We start from the raw sequence: 19,416 nt of genomic DNA, 5'->3' as shown, positions 1-19,416 counted from the left end.
GAGCTGATCGGTGCAGGTGCAGGTGAACTAATCATGTGCACATCTGATTGCCTTAATGAAGACTGTTCAGGAGATGCAGGTTCACATGATGCTTTAGGAGACGTCTTTACTCTAGACTCTGTATCCATTCACCTTCTCTGAATTCCGTCGCTCCAAACACATGAGGACACCTGACTCACTCCATCAGGCCCTTTATGTGCGCAAAATGGGTGTGTTACAAACAAAACACTAACATGTATGTGAATAGAAATCATACCATTTAGCAAATGTTTTGCTTTTCTCACGTTAGCACACAATAAGGAATGTGAAAGAAAAAAATGAAATAAAATAAAGCACCAATAACAACACCGGTTTAAGCTCCAAAGGAAAACAGAGCAGAAAGGTGTGTATCTGCCCCTCCATCCTGGTTAGTATTTGCAAAGGTTTCAACACATTAAACACATTTTTAAAAACTAAACCACTAAATATTTAAAGAGCAAAAATTTTTATCAGGAATAACATTTACATTTAACGTGATGCTTGATTAGAATGTGAAAGAGTGAGTTGTGGTCTATGGCATGAAAATAACAGAAAAAAGCATGTTTAAAAAAACACTGTCTGTCAGTGGACAATTGTCATTGTCTATGTAGTGGATATGGAACAGTAAGTGTGTGTCACTTAGCCTACCATGCATGATTTTGGCCTGGTAGAGGAACCTGCAGAACCCCTGGGAAGAACTTTACACATACAAAGCAGAGACAGGATCGAATCGCAAGCCCCAGACGGTGTGGGGCATGCAACAACCCCAGGCCGGTCCCACCCAAGCAGCCCAGCCTTGATTTCCCCCATGTAATGTTTCTTTTAAAATTGTTCTAGTTAAAAAGAGAGAGATCAGATGACAGGACAACACAAATGACTTAATCTATATCTTAAACCATGCTACACGTGATAACTAATGGAGACAGTTCTAAGGGTGTAAGTGGGTATAAAGTTGACATGTGGCCTTTGTTGACAAATGATGAGATTTTAAAAAAGGGACATTTTATAGGGAACAATCTCACTTATTAGATTTAAACATGGGAGGTTTTAAAGCTCAATGTTGTAGCTATAAAGTTGATGACATAATGATTAATATTGGAGGTAGTTATATTAAATTAATTATCATTAGGCCACATGTCAGATATCCATTAATTTATTCGGCTGTAACACACACACGCAAACAGACACACACACACACAGACTTGATTCACATGTTGAATGTAATATTTCTGGAACATCTGCAGAGAGAGAGAGAGAGAGAGAGAGAGAGAGAGAGAGAGAGAGAGAGAGAGAGAGAGAGAGAGAGAGAGAGAGAGAGAATACTTCAGAACTGACATATAACAGGTAAGTAAAGATGCCTCTATTTCCTGATTGGTTGGATGTACAGTAGTCTATAAGACTACAGCATTTTCCTCTGGACAGAGCTTTAATATGACAGCTCTATACCTGTTCTTATTGCTTGTACTGTATTTGCACCAGAAGCACTGAATTTAGAAACACTGATGTCATTTTAGTGAGAAATTGCAAAATATGGTGCACACCTTTTTTTGTACACATGGCATATTGCTGGAACATAGCACTGGAACAAGAACTCTAATATAGAAACCCCTTCGTATAGGAGATGATCATCACCTTATCGAGCAGTGGGACATCTAACATGTGACCATCATTCTACCAAGTGGGGCAAGTACAGTACACACTACTCACCCCTACTGTTACATGTCACTTTAACACAAGCAGCTCCTTCTCACAAGCATTATGAGATGTTGTCCCAAATTGAATTGAATCGAACTCTATCGAAACATATCCGTGTGCTAATTCACTAGGTCAGGGATTAAAACATCATCAAGCTTAACCCCCAATGGAGGAGATGGTAAATAGTGAAAGAAAACACACAAGACAGGGGATGTTTTAATAGAAATGTTAATGCAAGTATTTGGTAGGTCCTCAGTCTTTGTTTGAAGGCCACCAATGATTCAGCAGACAGACAGACAGAGTTTTGTCATCTTTGTATCTTGAAGGATAGCGGGTCAAGTCCAGGCTTGGTAGAAGCTCAACGGGAGCCTGTTGCAGAGCAGGGCATGATAAGTGCTTGGGTGGGTGCAAGGGCCACATGGTGCACAGAGACAGACCAACCAGTAGTCCTGGGAATGTCAAAGGGGCCGAACAAGTACCCGAGTGGCCTCTGTGTGTCAGGATCTAGCCCAAACTTTGACATGTCTTTTTGTTATGCTTTGTTACGTTTTGTGTTCACGGGAATCCTCGTCTTTGTTTGGCCTCTGAATGTCTCCGTGTCTTGTTTTTTGAGTTTCGCGTTTCTTTTCCCCAAAGTGTTTCCCGGTTTTGTTTGTGTCTCGTTTAATAAATCGTGTTTTTTGCTATGCTGCATTTGGGTCTTTTTATCCACGCGGACGCCCCGTTGGACCCCGTGGACTGAAAAGCCAGATCCTCTTAGTGTTGTAAAGAAGAAACCCGCATGACTGATTCAGTTAGTGACGAGAGGCAGGAAGAATAGTTGATTGTCAGGTGGTGCGATCTCAATATTGTCCAGAAAATATTTTATGCATGTCTAGGGATATAGAGCAGCTCAGTTTGGTTGGGATTGTAGCTGGTAAGCTGTCATCTATGATGAAATAAAATTGCTGAGATCTGTAGAGAAACAAGATGACAATGGTTGTCGTCAGTATGGCAGTGGTATGAAAACCCATGTGATGATACAGTATGACCTCACTGAAAAAGCAGGGTAAATAGTCTGTATGGAGCAGATGTGGATTCTCCCTCCATGTCACCTGATATGCCTTTCGCTCTAGATAAAACTCAAAACCATGCTGTGCCATGTACACCACGAGGACAGTCAGAAGAGTCTTGTAAATGATGATGTTAAAGGCTGCTGAAACACCAAGTAGATGATGATCAGTGAGATGAAATGAGTGACAGCTACATGGACATTTTCCTTTAAACTAGACTGGTTATGATCTTGGAGCACACTGATGTGTAGTATGTTAGGGTTAGAGTTAGTAGTAAGCAGTATACAGGTGCTTGTGATTGCTGGATGGGATAATGTGCACATTCAATTCTGTAAAACAAGAGGAAAAATGTGGTAAAAAAAAAAAAAAAAGGGTAAAGTCGAGTGCAGGAACTTCAGGTAACCGGTTATTTCTCATTTGGATTTTGTTCCTCATGCCATTATCTCTCTTATCACCACCCATGGGTTAGGGTTAGGGTTAGACTGTGCTCTGGAGATCTTTCTGTCCTTGGCACAAAAAATAATTTTTCATAAACCCAACACTGTGCATCAACCTGACAATCATCTCAATAGTGAAGCTTTACATACTGAATCAACCTTGGCCACTTGTAATACTAATAGAAATTGGAGAAAATGGAGGAAACCTATGGAAACTCCAGAAAGACAGAAATCTGAGCTCAATATTGAACCCATGACCTGTCAGGAGGCATTGTGCTATATGCGATCCTGGTAATTCACCCCAACCCGATAGAATGGTCAGATCTTTTTTTTGTAATTCAGAACCAACACCAAGAGGATTCCAGGGAATGACAGCTGTATGATAGAGCCATTTATTACAAATACTGTCATACAGTCCGGGTGACCGCACATGCAGGGATCGTAGAACTACTGAGAAATCCAGATGTTTTCTGTGACCATGGTATTAATCCCTAATAATTTGCATATAATATTATAATAGGTTAAGTGATGAGTTTTTTTTAAGTAATTGTTTCATCAATGTTCAAGCCATTATACTGTAACAGAATATTAACTTGACTGTAATGAGGAATAAAGCAGGGCTGAAATGAAGACATGGAGAACTTTAGTTATTACTGATAGTATGTGCTCTCTTCCTATATGTGCTGGGACCCAATGTGATGCAGGTGCCAGATCCTGACATATTCATCCTGCTGAGTCTTGTTTCATCTTCCAGACCTGCCAAATTCTACCTGATGCTGTATTTCTGCTCTGTCCCTCCTCCTTCTTCATCTGGAACGTACGGAGCTCATGACTCATCTTCTGCTAGTGTGTATAATCTCACCTGGATACTCTAAAGACGTATACATCCTAAAAAATTCCTTTTTGCTTAAGTGAATAATTTTACCTGAATGTCAGAGACTTGTAATAAAATGAAGTGCTCAGGTTTATGGTGTTGTCATGAAAATCCCCCAGTTCACTGTCACCCAGCAGAGGACAGGTTGTCTTTCAATTGCCTCTTAGTTTTTATTTGTCATGTCGGTACGGCTGCTCTGTGATAGGTAATATTGACAAAACTGCTTTACAAAGAAACATTTAAATGAAAGACATTAAATGATCATATTGAATGTTACAATGATAGCCAATTATATTAAGATATCCAAAATAATAATCATTTTCTATCACAAACAGAAAAAAATTCTCACAAATGTGAATCATTTTTAGCTGTAGAAAAAAGTGAACTGTATGATAGGCTTCCCTCCTGGCTGACACCTATTACGAAGACCCAGGCAACCTTCAGGGACTTTAAACTGCTTTATATGCACACACACACACACACACACACACACACACACACACACACACACACACACACACACACACACACACACACACACACACACACACACAAACCTGGCCTGTCAGGGGAGCACCTTTGTTTTGACAACTCGGCTCAGACACAAGGTTCCCTTACAACCAAACACAGACTTCCCTATCATTGGCAAAATGTCAGCCAGAGAACTCGGAGCCACTTAACGACGGATCAGGTTCCCCACATTCGTTGTGTTGCCCATTAGCCAAGAATAAGAGTCCAAATGACTGCCATATGATCCCTTTTGTCACCTTAAACAAAGAAGGTGACAAAAACACAACCGGTGCGTACGTCGATCCAAATAGAACAATGTATAAAATTACCAGCGTTCCCTGGTGTCATACCTAAAGACATGTAAGTAGTAATCATTAGGGATTACGTTACAAGTCTATAGAAGTATGAAAGTTTTTACAGTTCATTAAAAATTATTTGGATTATTTGAGGGTCAAAAATGAATGTTTATGTCCACAAAGGCTAGGATTGCCTGAGCCACACATACTGTAAGCATCCTAAAGGAATAATTACTGACGGTGTGAACTTGTGTAGTCTACAGAGTTTTTGTTTGTAGTTCTCTTTTGTTTTGTATAGTTATGGTACGGATGCAAAGGGAAGGAAAGCTACTGATATAAAACATAAAGGTTTATTTCTTTAGATATATTTGTATGTATGTATGTATGTATGCATGTGTGTATGTATGTATGTGTGTATGTATGTATGTGTGTATGTATGTATGCATGTATGTATGTATGTATGTATGTGTGTATGTATGCATGTATGTATGTATGTATGCATGTATGTATGTATGTATGTATGTATGTATGTGTGTGTGTGTGTATGTATGTGTGTGTATGTATGCATGCATGTATGTGTGTGTGTGTGTGTGTGTGTGTGTATGTATGTGTGTGTGTGTGTGTGTGTGTGAGCCGAAAGCAGTTTAATTACAAGCTACAGTACATACGAGAATGATGTCACTTTGCCCGCTAATAATAATAATTCAACACTTCCTTCTTTATTAATAAATTACCATGGAGTTGTTTGTATGCGCTAATCTATCAATTAATTGGTTTATCTATTTTGTTTCAATAGTTTGAGAACCCAGCGGCACGCCGCCGTGCGAATGAAACGCGTAAATAGTTATTAGCGATGCTACTGTCTAGCGAGGCTACACACTGAAATGCAGCCAGTGTTTATATGGCTTTAGCATTTAAATTTGTCAGGTTTAAATATCATAATTTTATCACATCTTTACATGTTTTCTTTTATACAGCAGACCAGAAGAGCCTTGCTATAGGAGACGTGACCTTTAAGTTGGGTCAGATTGACTGGAGTTGACAGTGACTAGATTCCTCAGTAAACAGCCTACAGCATTATTGAACTAAAATTCAGGCCAAAGACCATCAAATAATTGAATGAGGAAGCTCTGATTTAAAAAAGAGGACAGCTTTAACTAAAGCAGAAAAAAAGACAGTCGTGTAACTATAAATAATATGGTAGTAACAAAGATGTGAGGTAGTAATGTGATGGTGCTGCATTGCCTGGCTGTTCCTCCTAATATTATATCTCTATTATACCTCATAGGACTGTGCTCATGCTACAGGATTGTGTAGGTAATGTTTAGCTGGTGCTGTGATGGAGCTCTGGTCAAAAAACAGCTTATTTAATACACAGTGTTATTTTATACTTTATTTGAGTTATAGTCATAAGTGTTAAGCTATAAACACACCTACATAACTAAATAGTTGGTTATTTAGTTAATTATGTTGACCTACTCCTCAGACAGCAAATTTGGCTTAGAGTGCCTTGCATAAGTATTCATCTGCATGAATTATTCCGTATGCTAATGAAGTTGATCTATGTACAATTAAACTGTCATGTTGTGAACTAAGTGTAAATACCCAATAGCACAGAGCTATCAAAACAAGTCTGTGAGGAAAGAAAGAATATGGCATAAACAGGAAGAGGACATCCACTAAAAGCCAGTGACCCAGGTAAGGAGGACAGAGATCAGCCAAGAGGCCAAGGGTACCTAGACGCTCCACAACGTAGGGTTTATGAAACAGGAACACTCTTGAAAAAGCTTTTTGGAATAATCCCAGCACTGTGCATCACCCTGATGATCATCCCAATATTGAAGCATGGTGGTGGAAGCTTCACAGGGTAACTAATGGAGGAAACTAGAGAAACCCTCATTAAAATGGGGAGAACATGCAAACATACTCACAAACAGAGTTCAGGGTCTCTTAGTATTTCCAATAGTGTTCTATAACCACAGCACATACAGTATTACCCACACGTGGGACGATCTTCCCTTAGTCACTTGTCTCAAATGAGATGAAGGTGTTTCGAGCCTGAGAAATGTAATCAAACATCAGCAAAAAAAAAATATACCCAAATTATTATTTATTATTTTTATTTAATTAATTTGTCTTTATTTTTAAATAAAGTCATTTGAAACATTAAATCACATGATGATGTTATAATTGTTTGCATAAAAACCTATGTTATGATGCATACAGTACACTGTTCTCTTGTTAGATAGATTTAATATCGAACACTTTTAAGCAACATCACATGCAGTCTGTCAGGATTCTGTCCGCTTCCACTCTGAGTTTTTTTAAGCATTATAACCTTTGGGAAGTCTTTGCTATCCGAGACACTATGGGTTGTATTTAAAGTACAAAATATAAATAAGGTGAGAAAAAATATTGTAGTTATTTGTTTGATTAAACAGAATATATTGTCATTATATTTTATTTTCAAGCTCGTGCTGTATTTCTTCTCATCATTTGTGACTGAAAAATAGTCAGCTAATATATCATAAATATCATATAATCCTGTATTTGTGATCCTGTCTGAGAAATAAATGCTTAGTATTGTGTAGAGTTTTGAAAAGGACGAATTACAATCAGTCTGTGGTCCTAATGGTGCATCACAGTGATGCTAAACAATGTCTAAAATGTCCAGTCACTGTGGATTTTTGTCAGGAAAGAAATATTGAAGCAGAGACCTGATCCTCTCCAGATCCAACCTTTTTTTTTAAACAACACTGACCTTCCCTGGTCTATAGGAATATGACTGCAAGGAAGCCATTTTTCTCATTCTCTGTGCTATGTGCTTCACACATATTCTGGCCCATCTCCCTTTTCACACACACACTCACTCGTACGCAGACACACACAAGCACACAGTCTCCCACTGGCGTTCCATGTCCGAGCCCCACCCTGCAACTGCAACCATTGGCTAGATGGAAGGCAAGCACCGGCGTATAGCTGTAGCCAACCTTGAAGTACTAAACTAGGACACAGAGGAGCTCGAAATGTGAGTAGAAGAGGGTAGTAAAAGGGGGAGGATGAGAAAGAGGGAGAGAGAGAGAGGGAGGGAGGGAGGGAGGGATGAAGGAGTGGGTGTGGATGTGGGAAGGGGTGGGGTACATGAGAGCAGTCTCCTTGATACAGAGCATTTTACTCTCTGCTGTCTAACGGCACACTCGAGGATTTTTACATAGACTAGAGATCTAATTGAGCATGAAATGATGCATAACGTAACAGACACAAGGCTCCATATGAGGAATGTTTCTGTATGATCAGATCTTTTTTTTTCGGGGGGGGGGGGGGTATTTATCTGTACTTTCCATTCATTAAGAATAATGAGCATGTTGGTTTTGTGTTGGTTTTGTGTCATCTAGCTGGTTTAAAAAAGGTGAGTCAAACAGCACTCTTGAATCTGACTCCTCAGCTTCACAACTCGATTGAATTCAAGGGCGCCGCGTTGCCTAGTAACGATGGCACACAACTGACCTTATCTCATGTGGTCATAAAAATGTATGAAGTCCCCCCCCCATCCACCCCCCACCCCCATTTTTCCCTCTCTTTTCTTTATCTTTCTCCTCTCTGCACACAATCACTCTCATGCAGCCAAAGGCTAAGTACACCATGTGTTTCCTTATCCTGCAGCACTGCTGTGTGTGTGTGTGTGTGTGTGTGTGTGTGTGTGTGTGTGTGTGTGTGTGTGTGTGTGTGTATACCTGGAAGCTCCCTTGTTTCATTACCATGCTGCTATCACAGCAAAGCCTTTACATCACACACATGTGGAAAGGAGGCAGTAAGGGATGGTGTAAATCTGAGAGAGGGAGGCTGAGATGTCTAAAAAGGAGCACATGCTTCAGCTCAGCGCAGAGCTGCATCATTATTGGATTGGCCTTGATGGTAATCATTTCAGAACAATCCATTCCACCACTCAGGGAGGGGGTAGCAGAGCATTCAGAAACACCTGACACTAGGTCTCCATTGATCCACTCCACTTAGGTGGAATTAGCACTCAGCTTCTTTTACAGTAATAATAGAATTTCTGGCTACATACGAGCTTTTTTATTAGACATTACCACGTTACAACACTGACTGGTTCCTCACTTGGTACTGCCTGCCATCGATCCCTGCTTCACTAGCACTCCAGTCGCAGGTTGAGTAGCTGGTGTGAAACACAAGTTGCAGTTATGAAACGAGACAGTTTGCAGTTGCATGGTGTTGTGATGCTTCAGGTGTGTTTGCCAGGAGATAGGGGGCATGAGGGGGGGGGGGGGGGCAGTAGGGCACCAGTACTCAACCTCACTCCATCCAGAGCACAGCTGTCAGAGCACAGATGGCTGGCAAGGGCAATACCTTGGAGATGCCACCCTCACCATGGCCCTCAAGAGAGATGTAGATAATGGAAGAGAGAGAGCGAGAGAGAGAGAGAGAGAGAGAGAGAGAGAGAGAGAGAGAGAGAGAGAGAGAGAGAGAGAGAGAGAGAGAGACTGCTGGGTAATATTGTGTGTAAAAGTTTGACAAAATCAGTAATACAGAATTTAACATTAAAAATATTTCATCTTTAAACATATTTCTATGTTCCATAATTTAAAAGATGGAAAAAAGAAGTGTGTAAACATACTGTATAATATTTAACACCAGTAATTAGTTTGCATTTTTATAGCACTCTTGTGTCTCATTTTAACAGATCAGTCATACTTCTATTTCAGGGTGCACGCTATTCTTATTTGAATCCAGTACTTAGCTAATGAGCATGCTTATGAGAACAGGGCTATAAAGACCGGCTCAGTGAACAGAAAAATCAAATGAAACACAGTGAAAGCTGAGATACTGTTGGAAAAGTCTTCTGTTTGTCCAGGTAATCTCTAACCAACTGCAAAGTTCCTTTTATTTAGCTTTTAATTAGGGTTATAACCAGAACCATTTATTAAATGTATAGACGTATTAAGCCGATGCAGAAAAGAAATCTGGGGCAATTCAACACAACTCAAAGCATGAACTGATGGTGTTAATGCCAACATGATACACGATTTAATTCTCAATGAATGAAATTCTCTGATTATTACACATCAATAAACATTCACAATAACACTGTGTGAAAGTCTCCCTGGGATAACTGGTGTAAATGGACCTTTGATGTCTTTCAAATTAAAGTATTGTACATTTATATACAGTATGGTTTCACATCAGTTTATTACAAAAAATGGCTGATATCTTTCTCTCCGCAGGTGTTCATGTTACTCTCATCCAAATAACCCCCATTGCCACTGTCCAATAAAGACAATAGGAGATTACACAATAGGACATATGACACATACACTTTGTGTTTACTGGTTTGACCAAAAGGGTTAGTGCTTAGAACATTTGGAATTTGAAGTAAACACAGAATGAAATGGATGCTTTCGATGGTTTTTCTAGTCAGGGTGACAAAAGAAGAGTCGGTTTCTACAAAGAAAGAAAACATTATGTTTGTAGGTTTGTGCCTGTGCATTTTCCATCCAATGCATCATAAACAGGAGATGCTCTCACGCTCTCCCATCAGACAGAAAACACTGGGGAGAATCTCGAACCTGACGCTGTCTCCACATTTCCTGGAGAATTGCTAGAGAAACAACACTGCTCTGCCTCTGGTTATTCTGCTTGTAGCATGTCAGCTACTGACATTCGAAAAACACCCACACACAAGGGGAGAGAGAGAGAGAGAGAGAGAGAGAGAGAGAGAGAGAGAGAGAGAGAGAGAGAGAGAGAGAGAGAGAAAGTGAGATGAGGTTAAGCTCAGCTGTCATAATAATAAGAGTCTAGGTTTGTGGCAGGTGGAAGAAAATTTAAGCTATTGGTATAGCTTCACACACACACACACACACACACACACACACACACACACACACACACACACACACACACACACACACACAAACAAAAAAAAACAAGTACAGCAACGATGCTCAGACAGTCTGTGACATTCAAACAATGCTCGATTGGTGTTAGGGGTCCAGATCATACCAAGAAAACTCCCCAGACCATTTCACCACTACAACCAGTCTGAACTGCTTACATTAAACACAACAAGTTTGCACCCTAAATAATCACAGCGGAAATTAAGGTTCATTAGACAAGATGACATTTTTTTCCATCTTGTTTCAGTGAGCCTGTGCCCATGCAGCCCATTAAACTCAAGGATCACGATGTCTTATTTACTGAGAAGTTTTCTGTCTCGTGTTTATTCGAGTTATTGTAGACTTCCAGTGAGCTTAAACCAGTCTGACCATTCTGCTCTGACTGCTGATTTTACACCCATATAAGAATTTGCCTTCACAAATGGACGTTACGTGTCTGAGTCTGACAGCTGAGCTACTGTACCATCATTATTAAACCATCATTCAGAAAATGCTTATTGCTATTTTTTCTGTACCCATTTGTGAGTTAAACATCTCTTTGGATTAATCTTTAAACACACTCACTAAAAACTCTCACTCAGCCTAATTTAGCAAGCCATGCCAATATTGTACACTGTGGGACTTGAGAACCCCTAAGGAGAAGCCATAAACATTCAGATGAGTGCAATGAATTAACAAATTGAGAGATACAAGGCAGAGAGAGAGAGAGAGAGAGAGAGAGAGAGAGAGAGAGAGAGAGAGAGAGAGAGAGAGAGAGTAAAGGAGAGAGAGAGAAAAGGAGAGAGAAAGAGAGAGAGAGAGTAAAAGAGAGAGAGAGAGTAAAAGAGAGAGAGAGAGAGAGAGAGAGAGAGAGAGAGAGAGAGAGAGAGAGAGAGAGAGAGAGAGAGAGAGACCACAGGCAAGCACAAGACTTGGCATTAGACTATAACAGAGCTCAGACACCTTCTGTGGAGTCTCAGAGAATCTGTCAGACTTGGACTGCTGCTCTGATCACCAGCAACAAACAATGTCCCAATCTGCCTCATATAAACAGGCCAAGGCTGGAGAAGAAGCTTTGGAGAAGAAACATGTGGACAGGTCATTACAGTGCGCTCACCCAACACCCTCACCGCTTAATCCCAGATTGTGCACCTCCACTTCCCTGCCTGTAATTACACAATACACAATATTGCTTGGAAGATCCACACAGATGTACTGCAACTAAAATAAGCATTATGGGATGGTTTAGTATTTCAATTAGTAGTAGGGTACAACTGGGTACAGCTTTCTGATTACAGTATAGTATAGTGTATAGTGTAGTGTATAGTGTAGTGTATAGTGTAGTATAATGTAATATAGCGTAGTAAAGTGTAGTATAGTGTATAGTGTAGTGTATAGTGTAGTATAATGTAGTATAGCGTAGTAAAGTGTAGTATAGTGTATAGTGTAGTGTATAGTGTAGTATAATGTAGTATAGTATAGTGTATAATAATGTAATATAGCGTAATAAAGTGTAGTATAGTGTAGTATAGTGTAGTGTGTAGTGTAGTATAGTGTAATGTATAGTGTAGTGTAGTGTGTAGTGTAGTATAGTGTATAGTGTAATGTATAGTGTAGTATAGTGTATAGTGTAGTGTATAGTGTAGTATAATGTAGTATAGTATAGTGTATAGTGTAATGTATAGTGTAGTATAATGTAGTATAGTATAGTGTATAGTGTAGTATAATGTAATATAGCATAGTAAAGTGTAGTATAGTGTAGTATAGTGTATAGTGTAATGTATAGTGTAGTATAATGTAGTATTGTGTAGTATAGTGTAGTATAGTGTATAGTGTAGTATAGTGTAGTGTATAGTGTAGTATAATGTAGTATAGTATAGTGTATAGTGTAGTATAATGTAATATAGCATAGTAAAGTGTAGTATAGTGTAGTATAGTGTAGTATAGTGTATAGTGTAATGTATAGTGTAGTATAATGTAGTGTAGTATAGTGTAGTGTGTAGTGTAGTATAGTGTATAGTGTAATGTATAGTGTAGTATAATGTAGTATAGTATAGTGTATAGTGTAGTGTATAGTGGAGTATAATGTAATACAGCATAGTAAAGTGTAGTATAGTGTAGTATAGTGTAGTGTGGTGTGTAGTGTAGTATAGTGTATAGTGTAATGTATAGTGTAGTATAATGTAGTATTGTGTAGTGTAGTATAGTGTATAGTGTAATGTATAGTGTAGTATAGTGTATAGTGTAGTGTATAGTGTAGTGTATAGTGTAGTATAATGTAGTATAGTATAGTGTATAGTGTAATGTATAGTGTAGTATAATGTAGTATAGTGTATAGTGTAGTATAATGTAATATAGCATAGTAAAGTGTAGTATAGTGTAGTATAGTGTATAGTGTAATGTATAGTGTAGTATAATGTAGTATTGTGTAGTATAGTGTAGTATAGTGTATAGTGTAGTATAGTGTAGTGTATAGTGTAGTGTATAGTGTAGTATAATGTAGTATAGTATAGTGTATAGTGTAGTATAATGTAATATAGCATAGTAAAGTGTAGTATAGTGTAGTATAGTATAGTGTATAGTGTAATGTATAGTGTAGTATAATGTAGTGTAGTATAGTGTAGTGTGTAGTGTAGTATAGTGTAGTATAGTGTATAGTGTAATGTATAGTGTAGTATAGTGTAGTATAGTATAGTGTATAGTGTAGTGTATAGTGGAGTATAATGTAATACAGCATAGTAAAGTGTAGTATAGTGTAGTATAGTGTAGTGTAGTGTGTAGTGTAGTATAGTGTATAGTGTAATGTATAGTGTAGTATAATGTAGTATTGTGTAGTGTAGTGTGTAGTGTAGTATAGTGTATAGTGTAGTATCTTGTATAGAGTAGTATAGTGTATAGTGTAGTATAGTGTAGTATAATGTAGTATTGTGTAGTGTAGTGTGTAGTGTAGTATAGTGTATAGTGTAGTATCTTGTATAGAGTAGTATAGTGTATAGTGTAGTATAGTGTATAGTGTAGTATCTTGTATAGAGTAGTATAGTGTATAGTGTAGTATAGTGTAGTATCTTGTATAGAGTAGTATAGTGTCGTGTAGTATAGTGTAGTATCTTGTATAGTGTAGTATCTTGTATAGTGGTGTATAGTGTAGTATAGTGTATAGCGTAGTATAGTGGTGTATAGTGTAGTATAGTGGTGTATAGTGTAGTATCTTGTATAGTGTAGTATAGTGTAGTATCTTGTATAGTGGTGTATAGTGTAGTATAGTGTATAGCGTAGTATAGTGGTGTATAGTGTAGTATAGTGGTGTATAGTGTAGTATATTGTATAGTGTAGTATAGTGTATAGTGTAGTATAGTGTAGTATAGTGTATAGTGTAGTATATTGTATAGTGTAGTATAGTGTATAGTGTAGTATAGTGGTGTATAGTGTAGTATAGTGGTGTATAGTGTAGTATAGTGTATAGCGTAGTATAGTGTAGTATAGTGTAGTATAGTGTAGTATATTGTATAGTGTAGTATAGTGTATAGTGTAGTATAGTGTAGTATAGTGTATAGTGTAGTATAGTGTATAGTGTAGTATAGTGTAGTATAGTGTATAGTGTAGTATATTGTATAGTGTAGTATAGTATAGTATATAGTGTAGTATAGTGTAGTATAGTGTATAGTGTAGTATATTGTATAGTGTAGTATAGTATAGTATAGTGTAGTATAGTGGTGTATAGTGTAGTATATTGTATAGTGTAGTATAGTATAGTGTAGTATAGTGTAGTATAGTGTATAGTGTAGTATAGTGTAGTATAGTGTATAGTGTAGTATATTGTATAGTGTAGTATAGTATAGTGTAGTATAGTGTAGTATAGTGTATAGTGTAGTATAGTGTAGTATAGTGTATAGTGTAGTATATTGTATAGTGTAGTATAGTGTATAGTGTAGTAGTGTAGTAAGTGTATTATAGTTTAGTATACTGTAGTGTATAGTGTAGTATAGTGTATAGTGTAGTATAGTGTAGTAAGTGTTCATAATAAAAAATGATACTACTGTAAAGCTGAATTCTGTAGTAATATATATATATTATATATAATAATATATATATATTACTACAGAATTCAGCTTTACAGTAGTATCATTGTGTAGTAAGTGTTCATAGTAAAAAATGATACTACTGTAAAGCTGAATTCTGTAGTAATATATATATATTATATATAATAATATATATATATAAACTAATGTCTGTGTATGTTCCTTAATATTTTATACCATCCTGTCCATCTCTCATGTCCCTACTGTACAGTCAAGGTAAATAATTTTAATGTAAATGTAGACAATATGCTGTTGGATCATGTGACGTGTGAAATCTAAGCTTGGATGGTAACAAGACTTGGCTTTAGTGTGAAAAAGAACAAAGTGTTCAGAAAAATCTGTCTTCTCTTCATCAGTGGCTCCAATCAGGACTTTCATCAGATGTGAAGCTTTTTTTTGCACAACATGCATGTGAGCCTGGGTATTTTACTAATCCGCTTTATTTACTAAACCATGCATTTAGGGTTTCTAAAGGAGCAACGCCATGATATTAAAGTACATGGCCCTCCTGTGGCCTTTTTATGTATGGCAAGAAGGGGAAATCCATTTTGGGAGCAGGGGTAGAAATCTGCTGTATACAGTATGTTGCAGGGTCTATTGGCTATTTTAAGGTATTTATTAATAGAGACACAGATTCTCTAATAGTGAACAGCTACTGATATTTAATTGTCCAGTATACCATTAGAAAGAAAGAAAGAAAGAAAGAAAGAAAGAAAGAAAGAAAGAAAGAAAGAAAGAAAGAAAGAAAGAGTTTACTTAATGTGTAGTTCTATTACATCTGTTCTTACTACCAGGGGTCATTGTTCAACACTTGTATGTGTCAATAATATTGTGATTGATGATCTTTGTATCTGCCCGATTATCTTAGTAAAATCTTGTGACTACATTCTGCCCTAAAAATCTAAATGTACTCTGAATAATAGTTCTACAGTCGGATTAATTCACGCAGTAATTACCTCTCATAGACTTGTGTAAGAGTGGATTAGTATTAGCTCTACTAAGATTGAAGCTGATGCTTAATCATTTCAGAGTTCATTCAAGAAGGTTGGCGTGGCCACATACCTGCCATTGTCACTAAGTCATAGATGGTTTCACCAGATTAACTGAATACGTACCAGTATGTTAGCGAGGTCGTTTTGCTCCTCCCTCTCACCAGGAATTAGTTACTGCTACTTGCATGTCAGCAATCACTCCAATCACTGCAGCCATTCCAGCAGCCATCAATCTCTCAGCAGATATCTAAGATAGAATATAGGACAAATCCCCACCAGTGTGGTTTATTCATGACACCGTGCATGGTTGAAACAATCCATATTGGTGGACATATGCAATGAAACCAGGGCCTTCTGGTGCTTCTCTAGCTCCAGTCAAGACTAATGTTGCCTGTTTGCACAACAAGTATGTGAGCCTGCTTTTTTTTTTTTTTTTTGCTAATCTGATCAATTTTTTGCATCTAACAGAGAACAGGCATCGGATACAAAATGCCAGAGCAGCTGAATAGATTGTTCAGATAAAAGCACTGGCAGGCCACAGTGTAGCTCATTGATTAGGTGATCGGCTCCACGTACAAGCTCTAAATAGACAGATATTGTGCTCTCTTACTACTGGCAGAAGTCTGAGCACTAAATATAACAGAACAAAATATAACCAACACCTGCAGAGCCATTAATAAAGACAAGGAATGATGACGTATGAACAGTCAAGAAAATTCTTTAGCAGCTCTACATCAGGAGTTTGCATCAGGGGTGTTCTTGTGACTGAGCGGATATAAGGCTATAATCATGGGCGTAAATTTCCTTTAACAGGGGACAATAAATATAAAATTTCTCATGAGCAATTTTTGAAGGGGGGACACAAATAATACAGTCAAATTGTACTTATAAAGACACTGTATGTCCCCACAGTGAAAAACTTTGCTTTTATCGTTATTATTGTAGCATGGAGACGTGTCATTGCGGTTATTTTCAAAGTTTGTCGCAGGTTCAAATTTTACTTTTCTCCGTCATTTTATCTAGTTTCTGCAAGGCAAGTTTATTTATACTGTAGCACATTTCATACACAATGGTAATTCAAAGTGCTTTACATAAAGAAAGTAAAACTATGATAAAAAAAAAAATAATCACAACAATAAAAACAAGTAATTAAAAAAGGTTTAAAATTAATTAAGACACTTAAGAACAGAATAGAAATTGATTATACAAAAAATACAGTGAGGTCAGTTCGGACGTAGCACAGTGCTCATTTAGTAAATATGCTAAACAATATGCTAATTGTGGCCGTTAATGTTAAGTTAACATTATGCCAAGTCGTCCTAAATAAAACACTGTGTGGGAAACGGCTTTGGCGTGTTAGTTACAGTGCACTATGTAACAAGCAAGTAAACAAGCTAACGTTAACTAGTTATTGTAAACAAGCTAACGTTAACTAGCTATTGTAAACAAGCTAACGTTAACTAGTTATTGTAAACAAGCTAACGTTAACTAGCTATTGTAAACAAGCTAACGTTAACTAGTTATTGTAAACAATCTAACGTTAACTAGTTATTGTAAACAAGCTAACGTTAACTAGCTATTGTAAACAAGCTAACGTTAACTAGCTATTGTAAACAAGCTAACGTTAACAAGCTATTGTAAACAAGCTAACGTTAACAAGCTATTGTAAACAAGCTAACGTTAACTAGCTATTGTAAACAAGCTAACGTTAACTAGTTATTGTAAACAAGCTAACGTTAACTAGCTATTGTAAACAAGCTAACGTTAACTAGCTATTGTAAACAAGCTAACGTTAACTAGTTATTGTAAACAAGCTAACGTTAACTAGCTATTGTAAACAAGCTAACGTTAACTAGTTATTGTAAACAATCTAACGTTAACTAGTTATTGTAAACAAGCTAACGTTAACTAGCTATTGTAAACAAGCTAACGTTAACAAGCTAACGTTAACAAGCTATTGTAAACAAGCTAACGTTAACTAGCTATTGTAAACAAGCTAACGTTAACTAGTTATTGTAAAAAGCTAACGTTAACTAGCTATTGTAAACAAGCTAACGTTAACTAGCTATTGTAAACAAGCTAACGTTAACTAGCTATTGTAAACAAGCTAACGTTAACAAGCTATTGTAAACAAGCTAACGTTAACAAGCTATTGTAAACAAGCTAACGTTAACTAGCTATTGTAAACAAGCTAACGTTAACTAGCTATTGTAAACAAGCTAACGTTAACTAGCTATTGTAAACAAGCTAACGTTAACTAGCTATTGTAAACAAGCTAACGTTAACTAGTTATTGTAAACAAGCTAACGTTAACTAGCTATTGTAAACAAGCTAACGTTAACTAGTTATTGTAAACAATCTAACGTTAACTAGTTATTGTAAACAAGCTAACGTTAACTAGCTATTGTAAACAAGCTAACGTTAACAAGCTAACGTTAACAAGCTATTGTAAACAAGCTAACGTTAACTAGCTATTGTAAACAAGCTAACGTTAACTAGTTATTGTAAAAAGCTAACGTTAACTAGCTATTGTAAACAAGCTAACGTTAACTAGCTATTGTAAACAAGCTAACGTTAACAAGCTATTGTAAACAAGTTAACGTTAACTAGTTATTGTAAACAAGCTAACGTTAACTAGCTATTGTAAACAAGTTAACGTTAACTAGTTATTGTAAACAAGCTAACGTTAACTAGCTATTTTAAACAAGCTAAAGTTAACTAGATAAGTCATATTTTAATCACTAATATAGCAGATTCATGGAAAATTACATCCGTAATCAGCATTTTTGCCGCAACTAATTTATGAATGTCTGCATCAACTACATTAAAGAGACTCGCTTTATTTAAAGGGAATTTAATCCCCGACTTAATGGAGTTTAACATTAATTGCGCCGCAGCCGCGCACCTGTGTGCAGACTAGGTGAGATGATTGGGAAAGCACGCAGTGGGTCAAACCACTGTGAGGAAGGGGAGGGGGAGGGTCAAACCACTGTGAGGAAGGGGAGGGGGGAACTCAACTGTTTCTGAATGCATTTTTTGCGTTGTTTTTTTTTTTCTACTTACACAATTATTTAGGTATACATACATATATTTTTCGCAATAGAGAGTGCGATATTTTTTAAATATATTTTTTTTGGGGGGGGGGGACAACACACGTTTGGGGGGGGACATGTCCCCCCCGTCCCCCCCGGGATTTACGCCCATGGCTATAATGAGTTATAAACTTAGGGTCTGACAACTTTCCAACCCCAACCAGTATTCAGACGTGGGATCTTACTTTTTTGTAGGAGATCCTTTATACTCATCAACTCATCAAAGGACTGGGGGAACTACCTGCCATTGCAATAAGCTTGTTCCAATGTGCTGACCAGATGGATCCAGGCTTATACTGGACAAGTTGACTTTACTTTCAAAGGATGAGTGAATGAAAGATTTACATTTAGTCCAACGAATGTAGTCTGTGGTTGTTGTTGACTAGCATCATATCTGGCAGGTTACTTATGCTCACAACAACCAATGTTGGCAATCTTTATTATTTATGCAACCAGTAGCTTGAACATGGTTATATATAA

The 19,416-nt window shown here is 37.3% G+C and overlaps 1 protein-coding gene and 1 long non-coding RNA gene across 4 annotated transcripts in view; both read right to left on the bottom strand.

Moving 5' to 3' along the window:
- dscamb (Down syndrome cell adhesion molecule b) overlaps positions 1-127 on the bottom strand; it is a 113,818-nt gene extending 113,691 nt beyond the window's left edge. Inside the window, exon 1 of the mRNA XM_027163526.2 lies at positions 1-127. This exon is cut by the window's left edge and continues 894 nt beyond it. The gene's annotated coding sequence lies outside the window, so the exon portion shown is untranslated.
- Positions 128-1,331: 1,204 nt separating this feature from the next.
- Positions 1,332-19,416, bottom strand: part of LOC125139959 — a 19,037-nt gene continuing 952 nt past the window's right edge. The window contains exons 2-3 of one of the 3 annotated variants that reach the window (XR_007139148.1): positions 15,968-16,091; positions 1,332-2,667 (exon numbers count right to left, since the gene is read on the bottom strand). This is a non-coding gene — a long non-coding RNA (uncharacterized LOC125139959). Of the gene's footprint in view, positions 2,668-9,307; positions 10,555-15,967; positions 16,092-19,416 lie in introns of those variants that run through there. The other 2 variants (XR_007139149.1, XR_007139150.1) reach the window with 2 other exon arrangements.

The sequence above is a fragment of the Tachysurus fulvidraco genome, chromosome 22 (genome assembly GCF_022655615.1).
Source record: "Tachysurus fulvidraco isolate hzauxx_2018 chromosome 22, HZAU_PFXX_2.0, whole genome shotgun sequence".
In the NCBI taxonomy this organism is placed as follows: Eukaryota; Metazoa; Chordata; class Actinopteri; order Siluriformes; family Bagridae; genus Tachysurus; species Tachysurus fulvidraco.
The sequence above is the reverse complement of the archived record's forward strand: the minus strand, read 5'-3'. Positions and strand labels throughout refer to the sequence as shown.